The sequence below is a fragment of the Calidris pugnax genome, unplaced genomic scaffold (assembly GCF_001431845.1).
Source record: "Calidris pugnax isolate Ruff unplaced genomic scaffold, ASM143184v1 scaffold54, whole genome shotgun sequence".
Taxonomy (NCBI): domain Eukaryota; kingdom Metazoa; phylum Chordata; class Aves; order Charadriiformes; family Scolopacidae; genus Calidris; species Calidris pugnax.
This window is the reverse complement of record NW_015090864.1, coordinates 91,115-111,581: the sequence shown is the minus strand read 5'-3', so window position 1 is coordinate 111,581 and position 20,467 is coordinate 91,115.

The following is a 20,467-nucleotide window of genomic DNA, read 5'->3' as shown; positions in this document are numbered from 1 at the left end:
ACTTGGCCAGTAAAGACGTGTATCTTCTGCACCTGCGAAGCAAACAACTGCCCCGTCTGCACCGTACACCCTCCGTCCATCTCTGAGCAGGCGAGAAATATTACTGTGAACACCAGAGCACAGGCCCAGGGCCAAGTTTCTTGTCTTAAGAACTATGGTCTGAGGTAATCTGATGATTTAATGGTTTAATTGGGTAGCTGTTTCTAACCATTGACCTAAAAGTGCTTTCAGGAACCTTTGATTCCACCTACAAACTTTTCAGAGTACTAAAATGAGGAGCAGTCATATTGCATAGCTCCAACAGCCTGTCGAGCTGAGTGTCTGGTCTTCAATAGTTACCAACAGCAGACAGAGACCAAATTTAAATTGGACCTAATTGTACAAAACCCCATGCAGGGATTCCATTATCCAGCCAACCTGGAGCAAGCCCAGGGGTCCTCCAGCAAGAGAAAGGTGACAGGACTGTGACCTCAGTGAACGTGATCCAGGCCCAAGAGCTGGGGTGCTCCACAGACCCTCCAGCCATGAAACCACTTGGGAATTTCCCCTGCCTGATTTGGCCAAAAATGCTCTGGATGTTGACAATGGAGCAAGAGCTTTGCTCATCTTCTACCTACTTACAGCAAGAGACAGACCACAGACAACTCCTCTTGTATGTCCTTCCTGCAGTGGATGCAGAAGCTGCCTGATTTGGCCAAAAATGCTCTGGATGCTGAGAATGGAGCAAGAGCTTTGCTCATCTTCCACCTACTTACAGCAAGAAGAGACAGACCACACACAACTCCTCTTGTATGTCCTTCCTGCACTGAATGCAGAAGGAATCATAAAATCAATTGTCTGGGTTGGAAATGACCTTTCAGATCCAACCATCAACCCCACACTGATAAAACCACCACTAAACTAAGTCCTTCAGCACCACATTTTCGCATCTTTTAAACACCTCCAGGGATGGTGACTCCACCACTTCCCTGGGCAGCCTCTTCCAATGCCTGATAACCCTTTTTGGTGAAGAATTTTTTTCTTAATATTGATCCTAAACCTCCCCTGGTGCAATTTGAGACTGTGTCCTCTGGTCCTATCACTTGTTCCTTGGGAGACGAGACCAACCCCCACCTCTCTACACCCTCCTTTCAGGGAGTTGTAGAGAGAGAGAAGGTCTCTCCTGAGGTCTCACTCACGGGCAAGGAGATTTCTTGCAAAGAGACCATCTCACCAGGGCTGCCCTTTCCCCCTTGTCTTCACAGATTGCAAGGGAATAGGAGAGGGGATGAATTTCAGAGCATTTGTAGCCCAAGTGTTTGGTGCCCTGCTCCACCAGGACCTCACTGCTCATCCAAAGCCATCAGCAAGGCAGGTAACGAGGTGGCTGGAGCCCCCGAGCCTTGCAAACAGAGTTTCTCAATCCCAACTCCGAACGAAGGGGGGGGAGGGAAGCGGAACGAAAATAAATAATTTCTGGCTCCTCTGAATCAAAGCCTGTTACAATCAAAACAGCCCTCCGTCTGCAGCCAATGCCCCGGGGCCTCGTTCGTCAAAAATTATACGTGTGTTAGAAGCCACAGGGAAAGTCTCTTCGACAGAGAAGACCCTCTTGGTGTCAAATGGAGCTGGGGAATGCTTTTAATCCTCTATCTCTGTCCCAGGGTCTCCTGGAGCTTGTGTGGACTCTTTGTCCGGCGTCCAACCCGGAGTGGGTTAATCCTCTGGCTCTTGCTGCAGAGCCCGTAGCAGAACCTGCCCATGGGAATGATGGGCTGCCCGAAGGGAAAGGAGCATAAGGAAATGAGGATTTGGGGGATAAATTGAAATGGGAAGTGGACAAGAGAGCATTGAAGGAGGCTGGCTGGAGAAACCCTCCGCACAAATGCGGGCAAGGAGCCCTGATTTTGGTTTTTCTTTGAGTGGCGCAGCGCTACCGATTTCAGGGGAATTATTCCTGATTTACAGCAATCTAACCCAGATCCGAAGCAGGTCCTCTGCTTTCAGGAAACTTGTGCACTTAATGTCATCCATCAGCCTCTACGGGTGTGTGTGCACATCTAAACATGCATGTATGGATGCACAAGAATACAGTAGTTAAAGTGAGGATCCAGTGATGCCCAGAGGTGCCTTCCACCCCTTACCAGGTCTAGCAGGAGGTGTCTCTGCCCACATCAGGGGGGTTGGAACTAGAGATCTCTAAGGTTCCTTCCAACCATTCTATAACTCTATGATCCTGTGAAACCCAGTCATTCTGTGATTTTACACCAGTGTAGAACAAAGCCACCAGTGATACCGCAGCGCCCAAGAGAGAGGCATCGACCGTGCAGAATCTCTCAGGAGAGAAGAAATGGACGAAAACCATTTTCTCTTGGATTCTCCAGCAATGAGGACATTTAAATGGAGTCAATCGGATGTTAATATTGCAACCTGGGAGCAAAAATGCAGTAAAAAGAGAAGCTGAGAACAAGCAAGGTGGGAACCCGAGACTGAATTACCTTTAAGTCGGTTACAATAGTCCCCCTTGTCTGGCAGCTGGAGTCTGGCCAGCGAGGTCACGAACAAGAAACTACGCTTTCCCTGTGTGACAGATATTATTTCATTACTTGGGTTTTATTTAATGTGGCCATAAATTCACGTATCCTACATGACTGGAATGGTCTGAGGTCTTGCTTATTATTACTGCCTGACCACCTAAAACTGCCGGCGCGAAGTGAAGAACCAGCTACGGCCAGATGTCTCACCATCACATCAACAGAGACAGATACATTCAAAAGATGACCCAGCTCCATGAAGGTATGAAATTCTTACAAGCTGAAAATCTCCACGGGTTACAGAGAGACCCCAAGACTGTTATTTGGCTAAAATTATGAGTGGGACTCAAAACAGGGCAATTAGTCCTCTGGTCTGCTGCATTTCTCTCCAGCTTGTGAGTGCAGGTTGTCATGCTTTGCCCAATCCTGAGGACAGATAGAGCCCCGTTTGAAGACAAGGAAGGAAAATTGACTTTGCAGTCAGTAAAATTCAAAACTTTTAAAGTCACACGAATAGGATTTGGGGCACAGGCTGCGGAGGATTCACGTTCATTGATACAGCTGCTCAACACTCTCCAGTTTTTCTGTGGTATCTCAAAGGGCTTTCAAAGTCATGTTAGGAGAGAGGTGTGGAACGTATTCACCTATAAGCTTCCAAATATTTAGTGTATCTCTATTCACCTGTTGTTTGCAGGATGCATTTTCATCTGCAAAACATCTGCAGTGACTTGTGAGGAGGGAGTAACTCCTCCACACGTATCGAATGGGATGCTCCTGTCCAAGTTTAGACTTCTATAGGGCAGACCTCTGCATCTGCAGTATTTTGTGATTCCTTTTGTAGTCACTGGAAAAAAAAAAGACAGATTCTGCTGGAGTATGTTTCACATGACTTATTTTAAACACCTGTCTGGGTGTGAAACGACGCTCCCTCCACGCTGTCCATAAAGATGTCTCAATTAGCATAAAAGAGAATACTTGTCCAGGCAACTCTCCACCATTCCAAAATCAGTTCAGACCTGGAACAGACTTATCTGGAGGTATCAAAACTGAGCGATCAAACAAAATTTCATGAGAAACGAGCAGAGAAGTTAACTTGCCAATAATTTGAAGGATTCACTCCAGCAACCGAAACCCTCCCGGTACTGCTCGCGAGTGTGTTACAGACAACAACAAAATGTCACAGAACTGAAAAAAACACATCGTATTTAAGCTCGAAAAGCAAATGACCTGTGAAATGAGCTTAGCTTTAACTGCAGAGCACAGGATGCTTCCACACATCACCCACACACAGACGTGTGAAGCCAGGACAGCAGAGGTGTGAGGCATCGTTGCCTCCTCTCCCAGAGCTCTTGACGGTGCTTAGATCACTTGTACCCAGAGACTTAGGTAGGGATGATTTAAAAGATTAAACCTTGTAATTATTGGTAATTATGGACTTTAAGTGAGCATTTGATGAAACTCGCTACTCATACACAGATTTTCAGAGTCAATAAACTGAGCCACGTTAAAGAATGGCCTAAGAAAGAAGAGGAAGCCCATCGACTCAGCTGCCACTTGTCCTGGGTGTCCTCTGCAAGGATCTCCTTCCCCTGAAGAGCCCACCAGCTGCTTCAGTAACCTCTCTGTGCTTCAGTTCTGTTCCCTGCCTTTACTCCCCTTTTTCCTGCTGAGATTGCACATTGCTTTAGGCTGTTATGTTGTAGTACCAACAGCCCCCCATCTTGGCTGGAGACCCCTCCTTCCAGTTGCAATCCTAATGAGGTTTATACATCCTTACAATAATATCACATAACATAAGACATCATTATGTATTACACCATTATTCTAAAAATAATAATATACAGTGCAAGGCGCACGCAGCACCGTGCCAAAGTGCTGGCTTTTGGGTTTCCCCCAGTATTTTAATGACACACTGAGTCACGCTGGTGTTCCAGCTACAGCAAATTGCACTATTAGTGGGCATTGTCTTCTTCTCACTTCCTAAGTAGGGCTGTCACAGATGTTCCGAGCTCAACATCCTTTTGTCCTGGGTTTTAGCACAGGGAGCCATTCCTGGCAGAGGGTTGTGCTCCAATTTTTTCTTTGCCTTTTCTGCTTTTCCAAGTGAAACTTAATCTACAGCCTTCTCTGCTACTTGAAGGATATTATTTGGTGGATGTGGTTTCCAACGTATAGCTCAGTGCAGGATTTAGGACCTGATCCAAAAGGCAGAAAAAGCCACAGAAAAACTCCTACGAACAACTTGAGCATGGCTGGAGCGAGCCCACGGATTGAGAAGGAAAATCTCCCTGGGTGTTGCTGCAACTTCCCATCTACCAAGAGTAGCCACCGTCTCTCACTTCCCACTGACTGGGTTAGAGGGAGCAAAATACCTCCCAGGAGCTATTTAAAACCTCCACGTGACAGGAGAGAGGGAGTATTTTCTTGCATTTTCCAACTACAAACTCATCCTTCATAAAGACCTGCTCTAAATAGCAAAAGGAGCCACCAGCTCTATCTTGGAGTCAACAGCCGGTTGTAAGCCCCAAAGGGAAGGTCAGATTATTTCGGTCCCGTCCCCGTCTCCGTAGCCACATACCAGCACGTGCATTCTTTGATTTGCAGCTATCTCAGTTATGTGTGCTGGGACATGCCAGCAGAAGTGACATCTGGGACCAGTCTCTGGTGCCCCTGTAGCACAGTGGACATCCCACCCATCTGCCAGCTTCAACGTGAATGGAAATGAAATTCTGACTTTGGAGAAAAGCGCTATTTTTCCCTCGCTTATCCCAACATAAAATACAGAATGATTCTACGTGGGCTTGTGCTGACCCGGGCAGAAGTGGGATTCAACCATCTACGTTCACACAGACTCATCACTGACAAAGGAGTGGGAAGAAAAAAGCCATCTGAGCCTCACCTCCCTTGCAAAAGGGTCATTAAATTGGAGAAAAAACATCGCTGAGGCACTTCAAGGGGCTGGTTGCATCTCCTAACACATTTCTTAGGGCTCTAGAAGCCTGGAAGAGCTTCCACAAGAAGAGGATGCATACGATGAGGGGGAAAATGGACTAACCTGGTATTTGTCCCACTCTCTGGCTAAATAAAAACGTGGAAGCAAATTCCTTTGGGAGCTGCAAGATCACATTGAACATGCCCACACTGCAGACTGCAGCATTAGCAAACCTAAACCTTGCCCTTCCCTCACGCCCAAGGAGACATTCCTTGGTTCAGGGACTGACTGATGGTCTCCAGAAACATCATCATCTCGTGGTGAAGTTCTCCACAGTGCAGGCAATGGATGGATTGAACATGGTGGTCTGATGCATCTCAAAGCCCCAGGACCCCTTTCCCACCTCACTGCTAGTGAGGTAGTCCGGGACCCTACTCATCTCTCAGATACCTCTGGATGCTCATGCTGAAGCAATGGAATGCCATCTCTGAAGTCTGTCTTAAATTACTTTGCTGCAATTCCATCCCTGATTTCTTATCTAACATTTCCCATATTCTCATAACAATATTGGTGTAACAGACCTGAAGTTCAGGGCAGGCAGATCACAGCCTTTGCAGAAAGACTGAGTGGCTTTCTCCTAAAAAGAAACACTATATTTGGAACTCAGGTTTAGTAAAACCATCGTGCCAATGCCTCCATCCCTCGTGTTTTCAGCAATTTTGCCAAGACTCACTTGCTGTGAGGGTCCCGTTACGGCAGAACGATTGCAACACACCAGTGAAAACCAAGATCTTCCTCTCGTTTCCTGCAGCAAACTTCTCGTCGTGACATGACCACACAGGTCAATACCTAAAAGAGGGACAAAGAGCTGACAATGACCTCGAGCACAGCTGTGGCCACTTCTGCCCAAGCCCATCTGGACTCAGCTGGAAGCACTGGACTACAGCGATGTCCAAGCAACACCAGGATTGGGAACACACAGGCACAATGAACCAAACTCCATCTGGCATCAGTTTTGCCCTGGGAGTGGAGGGATGCCCTTAAGGCTGTGATGGGTTTCATATTGGTGTCCTCCTTTACAGTCCTCTGCTGCTGAAAGAGAGGGAGATCATCCACGCTGGTTGTCTGCCCTCACTTTGCTTCACACTAGCTGCTGTGTTGGCCAATCTAGGCTCATTTTTGGTGAATAAAATGGAATTTAGCACTCGTAGACATCTCCACCACCTGTCAAGTACTCAAGGCCTTCTCTACAGCCAACAGAGACATAGAAAGTAGAGCCAGGAGGATTCCTGAAATAACTCATCCTTCTTCAAACTGATGTCTAAAATAGGTCTGATGAATCACACCTTCAAACTGCTTGTTTTCCTTTGTGGAGTATAAACAGAGTGCAGGGTGACAGCTCAGCTGGACGTATCTGCCTGTGGACGTCTCCAGAGAGGTGATGTGGGTTCACACAGACTGTCACACAAGTTTTACACAGGTCATTTCCTTCAGAAGACCCATATCTTTCTCCTTTTTGCCCCACACTAGACCGAGAGGAGCACTAATCCAGGTTGAGCGTGCTGGAAGAGATAATACTTTGTGCTTCAGAGCTTGTGTCAGCCTCTGACTTTTGGAAATAGGGATGAGATTTAATCCAAGATGCAAATTATTTTGCTGCTTCCTCTTCCAGCGCTTTGTGTCCTGTCAGAGACACAAAACCCACAGGTCAGATCCACGATGTTTGTTCCTCTCTCATCCCAGATCCAACAAAGCGCTTCGTGTTGAAAGCCCTGAGCTGATCTGGAGACTGGAAAAGCCCCGAGGATGCCCAGCAATGGGTCTGGTTCCTTCTGGTTTTCCCCCTCCAAGGGAACCACTCGCTCTGGACGACAGTATCTCAAACTTCACAGGTCTCCAGACACACAACCTCACACTTTTTAAGTGGCAGCACCAGACCTAGACTCCGCGTGAAGGGTTCTCAGGTTTCCATTTTAATCAAACTCTTCTGCATTCCTGGAAAATATATTTCTGCTCCAAGAGGAATAGGGGATTTATTTGCCAGATGCCCAAAGGTACAATTCAGCGTTGAACTATTGCCCACGACATTTCAGTTTAACAAGATGCTGCAGCAGTTTGAGCAAAGAGAAAGAAAAAAAAAAAAAAAAACCCAGCCTTTATTAAGGCTCCGTTTGACTCTGGTAATCTTGTAATGTTGGGACAATGAAAATTGAGGCTTTTTGGAGACCAGAGCTCTATTGAGGGGATTATTACAGTCGGGAATATACATCTTTAAAAACTGTTTGATGCAGGGTCAGCCTGAGCAGCAACGATGCTTCTCTTCTGTCCTGCACGCAGTGATGTCCTGGGGAACGCGCTACTCCTTTCCAGCTCATTAAGATAATAAAGATGGACATTAAGATAATAAAGATGGACATTTGCTGATGTTGTTTTTCCCCCACACTTTGGAGACGGCAGATCCTTGCCCATTACCAGTCACTTCTGGAAACCTCAGCTCCCAGCCAATACACCCACCTGAGTCTCGTCACTCTCATTACACTTGTGCCCAAGGAGCTCAGGTGGGATGGGGAGGTCACCACGCTGGTGCCCACAGAGTCACAGAAGGGTCTATTATTAGCCAGGGCAGCATCCAGCCCCCTGGCCGTGCTGTCTCACACCGTCTGTGCTCTGACTCTTCCTTCTCTGCCTCTGCAAGCATTTCCAGCCTCACTATTTTAGTCAATGACAAGGTTTTCCTGGGAAACCCTTCTACTGTAGCATTGACACCCAGAGTCCACGGCAGCATCCAGCCCCCTGGCCATGCTGTCTCACACCGTCTGTGCTCTGACTCTTCCTTCTCTGCCTCTGCAAGCATTTCCAGCCTCACTATTTTAGTCAATGACAAAGTTTTCCTGGGAAACCCTCTACTGTAGCATTGACACCCCAGGGTCACACTCATAGAATCACAGAATGGTTTAGGTGGGAAGGGACCTTAAAGACCATCCGGTTCCAACCCCCTGCCCTGGGCAGGGACACCTCCCACCACACCACGTTGCTCCAAGCCCCCTCCAACCTGCCCTTGAACCCCTCCAGGGATGGGGCAGCCACAGCTTCTCTGGCCAACCTGGGCCAGGCTCTCACCACCCTCCCACCAAACAAGTTCTTCCCCACAGCTCAGCTCCATCTCCCCTCTTTCAGGGTCAAACCCTTCCCCCTCCTCCTAGGGCTCCCCTCCCTCATCCAGAGTCCCTCCCCATCTCTCCTGGAGCCCCTTGAGGGACTGGAAGGGGCTCCAAGGTCTCCCTGGAGCCTTCTCTTCTCCAGGTTGAACCCCCCCAACTCTCTCAGCCCCCCCTCCCAGCAGAGGGGCTCCAGCCCTCCCAGCATCTCCATGGCCTCCTCTGGCCCCGCTCCAGCAGGTCCATGTCTTTCTGATGTTGCCAGCCCATGGCCAGCTTTTCCCCCTCCAGCACCTCCAAGTCCTTCTCGGCAGGATCTGTCCTTCGGGGAGCTGCAGTTTTGCAGATCCTGCTCAACAGAGGAATCACCCATCCCGAGAATGTCTCCTTTTCCCCCTCCAGCACCTCCAAGTCCTTCTCAGCAGGATCTCTCCTTCGGGGAGCTGCTGTTTTGCAGATCCTGTTCAACAGAGGGAATCACCCACCCCCAGAACGTCTACCCCGCTGAAAACGTGCAAAAAACATGCTGAGAAAGACTTCAGAAAACCAAAACAACCCCCGTTCCCAACACGTGTCATCAACGTATAAAAGGGGTTGAAATGGGCAGACATGGGGTGCACCAACCCAGCCTTTGGCAATGGGGATGAATCTGCCCTTGGATTTAATGCACCCTGGGACAGAGCGATTCTTTCATCTCCTCAAGCTCGTTTTTTTAATAAATCAAAATAATCTCTTGATTACGTTAGCCGTTAAATCAATTCTGGCTCTCTGATCCCTGCAGACGGAGCTGGTTTGGTTGCAGAGGGGGAACGGGATGGACTGGAACAGAGCTAAGGGAGGGAAAGAGAGAGAAAAGAGAGAAGAGGGGGGGGGTTGTGGGAGGCAGGGAGCTTTCCTCCCCGCGGCTGGAATGTGGAATATGATTAGCTGAATTTACAGCACGCAGGACTTATTGAATTTTCCATCTTCAGCGTGGAATTAGCATCAGAGAGAATATTAAAACGCTGCGCTTTTCAATCTGTGGTTGGTGAAAGTTCGGAGGGGTAGAGGGCAGGGGGGGAGGGAGAGAAGAGCGAAATGCCCACAAAAAAAAAGTTTTATGGCTAAAATATAAATCCCCCTCAATCCGCCGGGAGAGCGGTGAGGCTGCGCGTCCCGAAAAAGCAGCCGGGGCTCTGCCGGGGCCACCTGAGCTCAACGATACATTGCAGCCCATCAGCCCTGCACCAGTCTGATAAAAAGACCCTTGAGGAGCCAGGAGAGGAGCTGCCAAGTGCCCCGTAATTATATTTCTGTAAAATTCGGGAACCTGGAGGGAGAGGGAAGGGCTGTTGTGCCAGTGGATGTGCGAGACACCCCGCCGGGGACACGCAGGCAGGGCTGGCAAGGCACAGGAAAGTGAGGATAAAACCACGAAATAGAAGCAGATCGGTCCCTCGTCCTGCATGAAGGCACCCCAGAAAAAAAACAAACAGCCAACCCAATAAAATAGCCCTGTTTCCAGAGAGTTTTCAGCGTGCTGAGGTCCCACCAGCCTCTGCTGTGGGGTCGCTTGATCATCTGTCGCGACTGGATCTACGGGGATAATGGACCCTCATAAACCATCCAGGGATGAAAAGGCTGAATTTTGATTTTTTTCCAGGCTCAGAGCCCACTCTGGGCACTTTGCTGCTTGGATCCTTCTGCAGGGAGTCTGTGCCCCCTGGGGTTCAGGAAAATTGTCCAGCCTCAATGCCTCCATCCCAAGGGAAAAGCAATATTTTTATGAAATTCAAGCTCAGTGCTGGGTTACAAAACTCCTCGGTGCCCTCGGGTAGGGCAAATTTGGGGGCATAACAGGCATTTCCCTTATTCTTAATAGCGGGTTGGACAGGGGTCTGAGGCTGAAGTTGTCCCTGCTCATGGCAGGGGGTTGGACTAGATGGCCTTTAAAGGTGCCTTCCAACCAAGCCATTCTATGATATTTTCCAGTAATTCCTTCAAGCGTTGCAAATAGAGACACCCAAAGTTCATCTCTCTTTTTAGTGCATTTATCCGATGCTTGGCCTCTGTTCTTACTCTCCTCCACCTGAAGTTATTCTGGAGCTTCATCAAACCAATCCTCACAGAAGAGGTTGCTTTCCCATTGCTTTTGTTGTTTTGAAAGGAATGAGAACCTGCCTTTGGTCAAACTTTGACCAAAATTCAAACACATAAAGACCAAAGAGGGGACGATGCTGTCGGCACCAGGGACTTTATGCCTGGTGGAGGAAGCCTCATATATGGATCTACAACAAACCCTATTGGCTGTCACAGTCTCTATATAAATGAGAAGATGTGTCCAAAAGATGCTCATGCTAAAATGCAATCTAAAAAATCACTACAGCAATTATTTGCTATATATTAATAGTACGATATAGTAATATATTAATATTTGTAGTTCCACACTCATAATTTTAATCTCCTGAGCCTGGCAATACCGCAGCTGAAATATATACCAAAATATAACCTGCTTTTCCTCAATCATGCCATTTATTTCCTTTTAACACTTCGTGTGGGTGCAAACCAGCAACACTCGCCCTGTGCTGGGATTTGTCACTCCAGGAAGGAACCACGGGAGAGAAAAAACCTCCTTCCATAGAGAAGGGAAAAATCTAACCAGAGAGATGTTTCTCTCCATCTCAGCCCACCACAATTACATGTGGGGATATGATCGAGGGCTGGTTTCACTGGTGGACTCGACAAGCTCAGAGGCTCCTAACGGGAGCACGTGGGCTCATGTTAAGCAGCCTTTATCTCTATAAAGAAATTAATTTTCCTCCTAGACAAATCAATTCTCCTAATAAATTTCACCTTTCGACAGGCATGGATTTATTTTTTTTGTCCCAAGGCCAGCCCCACGTGCTTCAACCATCTCATCCCTGGACCACCACGAGCCACAGGAACCAACCTTGCCTTCTCCTCACCAACGTCCAAGCCTTGGCGTATATTTCCTGGATGCTTTTAAAGCATATTTCAATATTTAGTGCTAATGTTTCACTTGCATATTAATGCCTCAAATTTTATTGCCCCCGTGATCATAAAACCCCAGCTGCTGATGGTGGCCCCCAGCCTTCGTTACTTCACCCTGCTGAATTTCCTGGGACTGAAGCCCAGCGTTGCTCAGTACAACTCCTCGCTCGGTCGCTGTGCGGAGACAGCCCTCTACAGCTCGTTGGCTAAATTCATTTATTCACACAAAATATTTCCCTGGGCTGCCAGCAAGCTCTTTTCCTCCTGCAGCCCAAATCCCCAAGGCAGCTGGGAAGGCAGCGTGGCCAGAGACCAGGACACAGGGATCAGAGGTACCCATGGCCAGGCCAGCCCTTGAGTCCCAGTTTTTAAGCTTTGTTTGGTTTTAGGGCACTGGATTTCTCCTTTCTCTATCCATTTTACTGCTCTTGGTGAGCAGGAGAGACCTTACAAGACCATGTCTTAGGAGCAAGAAAAGGTACCGAGTCCAGTCTTAGGGTTTCCTGAGATTTTTTTTCATTTTGGTTGAGGATGCACCAACATTTGGGACCTTACAAGACCATGTCTTAGGAGCAAGAGAAGGTACTGAGTCCAGTCCTAGGGTTTCCTGAGATTTCATTTTGGTTTAGGATGCACCAGCATGTGATGGAGTTTCTCTTACATCCCACCCTTCTGTTCTCCCTGCCTTTTTAATTAGACATAACGTATTTATTTCCCCCAGGTACTCTCCCACCTTCAGGATGACCTTCAGACAGCCCTGCTCCACTCCAAGGATGGCCACAGTTTGGCAGCAAGGAAAGGATCAGGCAGCAGGAGAAGGTGGAAAAACCCCTTCTGTTCACTGCATTTGCTCATTCGATCCCCAACAGCGACCAGACTGGCACAAAGATCAGCATTTCACGGCAGCTGCAACCTTGGAAGCAGAGAAATGCAGCCTTTTGCCCTCCCCCGTCAGTGATAATTCTTAATAAACCCTTTATCCAGATCTATTTTAATTACTGCGCCCGCTAATCAGTTAATTATACAATTCAATTGACTGTAAATTGAGTTGTCCTGCAGCTAACGAGAACCGACAAAGGCGGCGTTCCTCATTGAGTTGGTGCTGGAGCACTTGGTGTGGGGTGGAACGAGAGGGGCTTGTGGTGGGACCATCTGGGGAAAATCAAGGCAGAGGGGACAGAGGCCAAGGGGGAAACCCAAAGAAGGTAAAAGGAAAGGTCTTTGGGGCCTACAGGGAGATGTGGTGGGAACACACCGCACCCCGTACCCACACTGGGATGCCTGGTGACCCCACACGATCTGCCCCATCTCCTGATATTTACAAGAGCCATGGACCAAAGTCTCTCGGGATGACACAAGGGACATTTATCCTGGACAGCTCAACCCTCCCTGTAAGATCAGCTGGTATGAGATGGGTGGTGATAGACAAAAGTAAGGGATGTCCACACCTCACCTGTTTTCTGGGTCTCCTCCCCTGCCAGGTTACTGGGGACGTCCTCCTGCAACCTACTTCCAGGCTTTGCCTTGAGGTTGGGCAGCTCCACGCAAGTCATAACTCAGACTTTGGCCTGGAGTCCTGTTCTTTGACAGAGAGCATGGAGGAAAGGGTCTGGGTTTGTCCCTGCTACCACGGACCAGGGTGGGGACCACAAGTGGGTGAGGTAAATCCATCCTCCATCACTGTCTTTGACGTGCTGCAGAGCTCCTAAACAGGCAAGACACTGAAGCTCCACTTCATCCTTTCACCCCATCGTTCTTTGCTCAGCCCACCCAAAGAGCCCTCTGGTGCTGGTGGTCCCCAGGGGAACACAAGATGAAGAGCCATTCTGCTGCATGGCAGCAAGCTCAGGTGGCCCCCACGCTGGTCCTTCAGCCCTCTTGCTGGTCCCTGAGGGATGTAGCACTTAACCAGATCGGCAGAGAGTGGCTGAGGTGCATTGTACCAACTCCAGGGAAGGTTTTGATGTGGTGGGAGATGCTTACGCAGCCGACTGTGGTCCAGCAGTGTGGCTTCTCGTTCATCAGCCTGAGGTCAAGCCGTTGACTTCAAACAAGCCACAGGAATGAGTGGGAGAAGATAGAGCTGCTGCCAACCCAGGCTGTGGGAGGAGGTATGACCCAGAGGCAGGCTGGGCTGGTGGTCAGGAGGACAAGATGGCACTCTGGAGGCTTCCTTTGGACCCAGCACTCTGCCACTAAAACCCTCAGGTGACAAGACAGATCCTTGGAGATAAAGGGGTGCCAACTTCCCACTCAAAGCCCACAAAAAATTTGGTTTCAGGATGTCTGAGCTGTCCTAGCTCCCTCTGCCAGCTCCAAAAAGGAGGTGAGACAACACCTTGACTTGGAAGAGGCACCTGGAGGTCAAAGCATTAAGCTTTGGGGGGGACTATGGTGAAGAAAGTGATGGAAAACCAGCAAGAGGGGTCAGCAAGCGACTGGGAAAGCAGTTTCTTCTGCAGTTCACAGCTCCCTCCTCTTGAGTGTGGATAAACGTTGGCTGTGATCACTGGAACTGCTGCTTCTGATGTGTTTCTCTGATAGCTTGGCACACATCTAATTAAAACACGGGGCTGATAATCAGCTTTTTCACACTGCCAGTTTTAGTGAAGAAGGGCGATTCAGCCCCATGGAAGCAGGAGCCAACCAGGAAATACAAGCTGCCTCCTGGAAAGAAAGTGGCTGGGGAACTGAAGGAGGTGTTGTCTTCAGGTGGGACCCAAGGGGGACAGACTGAGCCGTGTGAGAACAAGACACGGAGCAGAACTTGCCGCTGGAGGCCCCTCAGAGAAGGTGCAGCCCTGGGGCTAAATGTGTTGGCTGACCCTGCCACTTTCTCAGCCCTTTCTTTATGCAGGAATCTGGAGCTTCAAAGGCAGCCCCCGAGGTCCTCCCAGGGGTCAAAGTCACAGAAGGTCCCCTTGGGGCAGCAAGAAAATGTAGGAAAGATCATGTATGGGGAGGGGAAGGGAAAAGGGGAAGGGAAAAGGGGAAGGGAAAAGGGGAAGGGAAAAGGGGAAGGGAAAAGGGGAAGGGAAAAGGGGAAGGGAAAAGGGGAAGGGAAAAGGGGAAGGGAAAAGGGGAAGGGAAAAGGGGAAGGGAAAAGGGGAAGGGAAAAGGGGAAGGGAAAAGGGGAAGGGAAAAAGGGAAGGGAAGGGAAGGGAAGGGAAGGGAAGGGAAGGGAAGGGAAGGGAAGCATTAAGGTCCCCATCACACTCTGCCTCCCAGCCTTTTCACTCCTTAGCGCTGGAGGACTTTTGTAGTTGCTCTGAGGGCTTGAGGAAGGAGAATTGTTTCCCACCAATGACGTGGAGGGCTTTTACCTTAATGAACTGCAACCCTGACCAGGAGCTCCCATTCAGCACGGAGACAATCCCCACAGTGGAGTAGCTGGAGAATTTCTGCATGGGGACATGGGTAATTGCACTCTTGTTTTTGTTGCTGGGACATCGTGACATTTCTAGATGCACCCAGTGTTCAGTAGCTTGTAGACCAGTGTCCATTGCTCATACCTGGGGTTAAGTGTGACAGAGTGGATCTAATTTCCAAGTTAGAAGCAGATCAGTAGGAGAACTCTCATTTTCTGACTGTTTTGTAATCAGTGTTTAGAGGCTTTATCACACCAAGGGTTCAAATTAAACCCCAAACCCAGAAAGAATTGAGCAGTGGAGATTGAAGAAGTGGACACCAACCAGCAACGGAAACCTGACTGGAGAGGAAGAGAAGGGTTTGAGCCTTCAGAGATGCAAAGGTCTGCAACATTTTTGCAATGGGGATGGTTTCGGAGGTAGGATTTGAGGTGTTTCCTCAATGGGTCACAGGACTTCTCACCAAAGACCTCTATTCCCATGGAAAGGGAGAAGAACAAGTTATCTCAGCCTGACACACAAGGAATGGTAACTAACAATTAACGTGGAACTGATTAATAGTAAAGAGTCTGGGGCCAGGTAGGAAAGATTAATAGCTGAGTTCATTAAGATCAGTTCTACTTCTCACCAAAGACCTCTATTCCCATGGAAAGGGAGAAGAACAAGTTATCTCAGCCTGACACACAAGGAATGGTAACTAACAATTAACGTGGAACTGATTAATAGTAAAGAGTCTGGGGCCAGGTAGGAAAGATTAATAGCTGAGTTCATTAAGATCAGTTCTGCTGATGTTAATTAAAATGACAGAAGCAAAAGGAGAACTTCGGTTACTTCATTAGGTCAGCCTCTCTTTGGTGGAGAAGATCTTGAATACAGGGCATGGCTCTTAATTGTTTAATATGTCTACGGGTGCCTGATAGGCTCTGCGGGGATTTACAAGGAATTAATTTCAACAGGAAGACTCTAATGTTTAACCCTTGATGGTAAAATTCTGCTATCACATTTTATTAATAATGACACACAAGGAACGGTAACTAACAATTAATGTGGAACTGATTAATAGTAAAGAGTCTGGGGCCAGGTATGAAAGATTAATAGCTGAGTTCATTACGATTAGTTCCGCTGATGTTAATTAAAATGACAGAAGCAAAAGGAGAACTTCGGTTACTTCATTAGGTCAGCCTCTCTTTGGTGGAGAAGATCTTGAATACAGGGCATGGCTCTTAATTGTTTAATATGTCTACGGGTGCCTGATAGGCTCCGCGGGGATTTACAAGGAATTAATTTCAACAGGAAGACTCTAATGTTTAACCCTTGATGGTAAAATTCTGCTATCACATTTTATTAATAATAAATAGAGATTAAGACAGTCTCCTATGAAGATGGGCTGAGAGAGTTGGGGTTGTTCAGCCTGGAGAAGAGAAGGCTCCGGGGAGACCATGAAGCCCCTTCCAGTCCCTCAAGGGGCTCCAGGAAAGCTGGGGAGGGACTCTGGATGAGGGAGGGGAGCCCCAGGAGGAGGGGGAAGGCTTTGACCCTGCAAGAGGGGAGATGGAGCTGAGCTGTGGGGAAGAACTTGTTTGGTGGGAGGGTGGTGAGAGCCTGGCCCAGGTTGGCCAGAGAAGCTGTGGCTGCCCCATCCCTGGAGGGGTTCAAGGGCAGGTTGGAGGGGGCTTGGAGCAACGTGGTGTGGTGGGAGGTGTCCCTGCCCAGGGCAGGGGGATGGAACTTGATGATCTTTAAGGTCCCTTCCAACTTTAACCATTCCATGATTCCTCCTGCCCAAGCTTTCAGCAGGATGAAGAATGGCTGAAATGAGCCCAGATAAATCCCAGAAGAAAGAACGGGCAGAACATTCTCCCCAGAAGACTGCTTTCCCTTCCAAATTCTTCTATTATGTAGGCTTCTGTAGCCACCTCACTGTGCTCTCAATTCCTTTAGCAACTTGAAATTACAATTATCACTTGACTGCAAGAAAAATTCAAGGGTGCTTCAGATTTTCTTTCTATAGTGCTTTATACCACCACGAAAAAAGGCCATTACACTCCCACTGAGTGCTTTACGCTGGGCTAATGTGTTCTCACTGAAGGTCATTTTTAATGCACTCATATTGATTTGATAGGAATATTGGTGTCGCCACCCCAATTAAGAAGGGTTCTCCAAAAGGCTGACAGGGAGAGCACAGAGGTTTCTTGGAACTAGAATCGTTAAAGTCATATAATAAAAATAGGAAACAAATAAAATCAGCTCGGCGGCCCACTTACCTTCCACCAGGGAAGCGTCACACCACATGGAGACACCGTGTTGCACGAAAGAAGAAGATGCACAGGGGCAATTTTGCAGCAGAAGAGGAAAGAAACCCAAAGCATCTTCCCCAATTTTAACCTGGCAAGTTGCCTTCTAGAGTTATTGGCCATGGGAGGGGAAACATCAGTTGCTGGCCCAGGTTGGCCAGAGAAGCTGTGGTTGCCCCATCCCTGGAGGGGTTCAAGGCCAGGTTGGAGGGGGCTTGGAGCAACCTGGGCTGGTGGGAGGTGTCCCTGCCCAGGGCAGGGGTTGGAACTCAATGATCTTCAAGGTCCCTTCCAACCCAAACCATTCTATGTTTCTTTCCATCAATGACAGGGTTTCAAGCATTTACTCCTCCATACTGAGATGTCCCTCTTATCTGAAGATGGACAAGGCAGATCCAGGCCCTCTTTTGCCAAATACTGCTGCCTGCCATCAGTGGGAAGTCACTTGAAACAGGAGAAAGGGATTATGTACACTTCAGTTTAATTAAAACCTCTTTGTGCAGCACACTACCTTCTCCTAAGAAAGCAGCGCGATTTTGACAGGGAAAAATAAAATAAAATTAAATTAAAAATTTAAAAAGAAAAAACCAGGACAATTTGTAGGTGTTTAAATCACTACCACTTATCTCAGCTGGTGAGACGATGTCTCTAGAGAGCCTCACAGACAAATTAGTCCAAGCCTCGCTGCTGACGAGCCAGCTTTTACAGACTTCAAAGGGCTGGCTCCTAGTTGGGAAGCTCCACAGGGGTGTTTGCTGCTGGAAGGCCAGGCCAGGCAGGGAACAGCCCCTTCAATGGCAGCTCCCCCCCCCTTGTTAGCACCAACCATGGCTGCTGGCTCGGTGGGCGTGCAGAAGAGCCAGCAGGAACCACGCTTCCACGCTGCACGGCCAACCCTAGTCAAAAGGGAGCTGGAGGAAGATAAATTGTCCCATTGAAATGGTTTCAGTGGCATCCCAGAGGCCCGGCTTGAGTCCCAAGTCAAGCTGACGGCTCCAGCTGGGGACCAGGAGCTGCTGTAGACAAAGCAGAAAGAGGAGGAGCCACCACCATGGGAAGGTGGGAGGACTCTGGGGCTCACACACCTGGCAGAGCGTGGTCCAGCCCTCCCCTGAATAAAAACCAGGAGGCACAAGAAGAAGATCAGAGCCTCTGGGCATCCTCTGCAGGAGGCTGCTGAGCTCTCCACTGACAATGGGGGCGAGCTGCGGGTGAGGAGCTCGTGGAGAGCGTGACTCTGAGCAGAACAACGGGCAGACTGAGGAGCACTGGGGGACGCCACTTGGGGGGCAGGGAGAGAAGCATCTAAAAGTGCCTGGCACCATTTGAGGTGTCTGAGGATAGCTGGAGTTGCATTTGGTACCTAAAGATGTCCCTTTCAATCTAAATTATTCTCCAACTCTATCCCACCTCATTTCCAAGCACCATCCGGAGGTGAGGGGGGTCTCCAGAGGTCCTGGGTCCTGCGTCACCACACGGTCTGGAAGTCTTTGATAGTTGTCTTAGACATCTCAAATGGCACCGAGTGTCCATGTGTGGACATCTCATTCATTCCCAACATCTCTGGCTCCAATTTGTGTCATATTCTTTGGCCATAGAGAGTTGAAGACATTTCTGCAGGGGTCGTTGACACAGACCCTACAGGAGATTTATGCCTTTCTGGAGCAGCAGCCACTGTCCCCCACCTCAACTACCTCAAGCCTTGGGGCACTTCATAAGGGACTCACTCTGTCACTGAACATGTGCCACTGAGAGCAGAAAATCCAGGACACTGGGTTTTGGTAGGTATGGAGCAGAGAGAAAGACCTGATAGAGGTGAGGAGGGGATCATGGAGAAGATCAGAACAGTGAGAAGGATTTGGTGACTGGGAAGAAAAGATATTCCAGCCATGTGTTTATCAGGGTGACAATGGCAGGAAAGAAGACACAAGTGGCAAAAATAAAAGACTTCCTTGAAGAAAGAGCTAAATAGATACCCAGAATATTGGAGGGGGTCTTGCTAAAGTCTGGGGTCTTTAGCAAGAGTAGACCCCACCCCACGGGATGCCATTTCGGCTGAAAAAGCAAATCACAGAAAAGTCACCTCTTCTAAAAACCTTACAACAGGTATGAGATAGACAACAGACGAGGACATGGATGGTCCAGCCTCCACTGGATTCTCTCCAGCAATTCCCTGTCCTTCTTGAACTGGGGGGGCACAGAACTGGACCCAATACTACGGATGTGGCCTCACCAGGGTAGAGCAGAGGGGAAGGATGACCTCCCTCCACCTGCTGGTCACATTCAAAAAGCATCTCAAGAGACCTCTTGGCCACAAGGGTAAGAAGTTGCTGCCTCATGGGCAACTTGCTGAAGATCACTTTTCAATGGAAGAGGACTCTGTGCCTCGTGTTCGTGTCGTACCCAGGACCAAGGAGAAACAGGACTTGCCCCAGGACTTCCTCAACTCTCATCTTCTCGTTGTCCAAAGGTGAAAGCTACAGCAAAGAGCTCAGGAGCTCCATTCCCACACTGCCTTGCAGCTCTTCAGCGAACCCAAGCATAAAGTTTCTGTCCATTGCAATGCAGCTAGCTCTGGAATCTTCTGCTTTTCCAGGATACACAAAGTGACTGTGGGGAGGCGGGAAATTAGGCTGAAATAAATAAATTGAAGCCAGCAGGAGGGGATTGGCATGCTGCTTGAATTAGCATGGAGGGTAATTGTAAACAACTGGGGAAATGTGCCTTAAATTAATTTTTAGGACCTAATGGGATTTTGCTTGGACTAGAGTCAAGAATGAAAAGCCTTCGATGGCAAAACAAGGCACTTTGCATAAATTAGCAGTTATGACATTAGTGGAGCTGGCTCTTTTTTGGCTGGCGACTGAGAGTATGTGTGCGTATGTGCATGCCTGCATGGAGGACTTGGGATTTGTTTTATTTATTATCTAGAGCTTGTTTAAAAGAAGTTATAACGGGAAGGGGAGAATCTTGACGCAGACACTTAAAAGCCAGAACTCCTGGGCTCTCTCTGGCACGTCGTGGTGGGATGGAGGGGGAGCGAGAAGGACAAGTCACCGACCTCTTTGTGTTGCCATGTATTGAACTGGAGTGAAGTTTTTCCTCTGTAGAGAGGTACGTTGGGAAATGTGAGTGCCCAGGACAGAAGGAGTTCTCTGGAAGAAGGGATGAGATGTTTGGGGAGGCAAAACAATCCAAAATAACAGCCAAG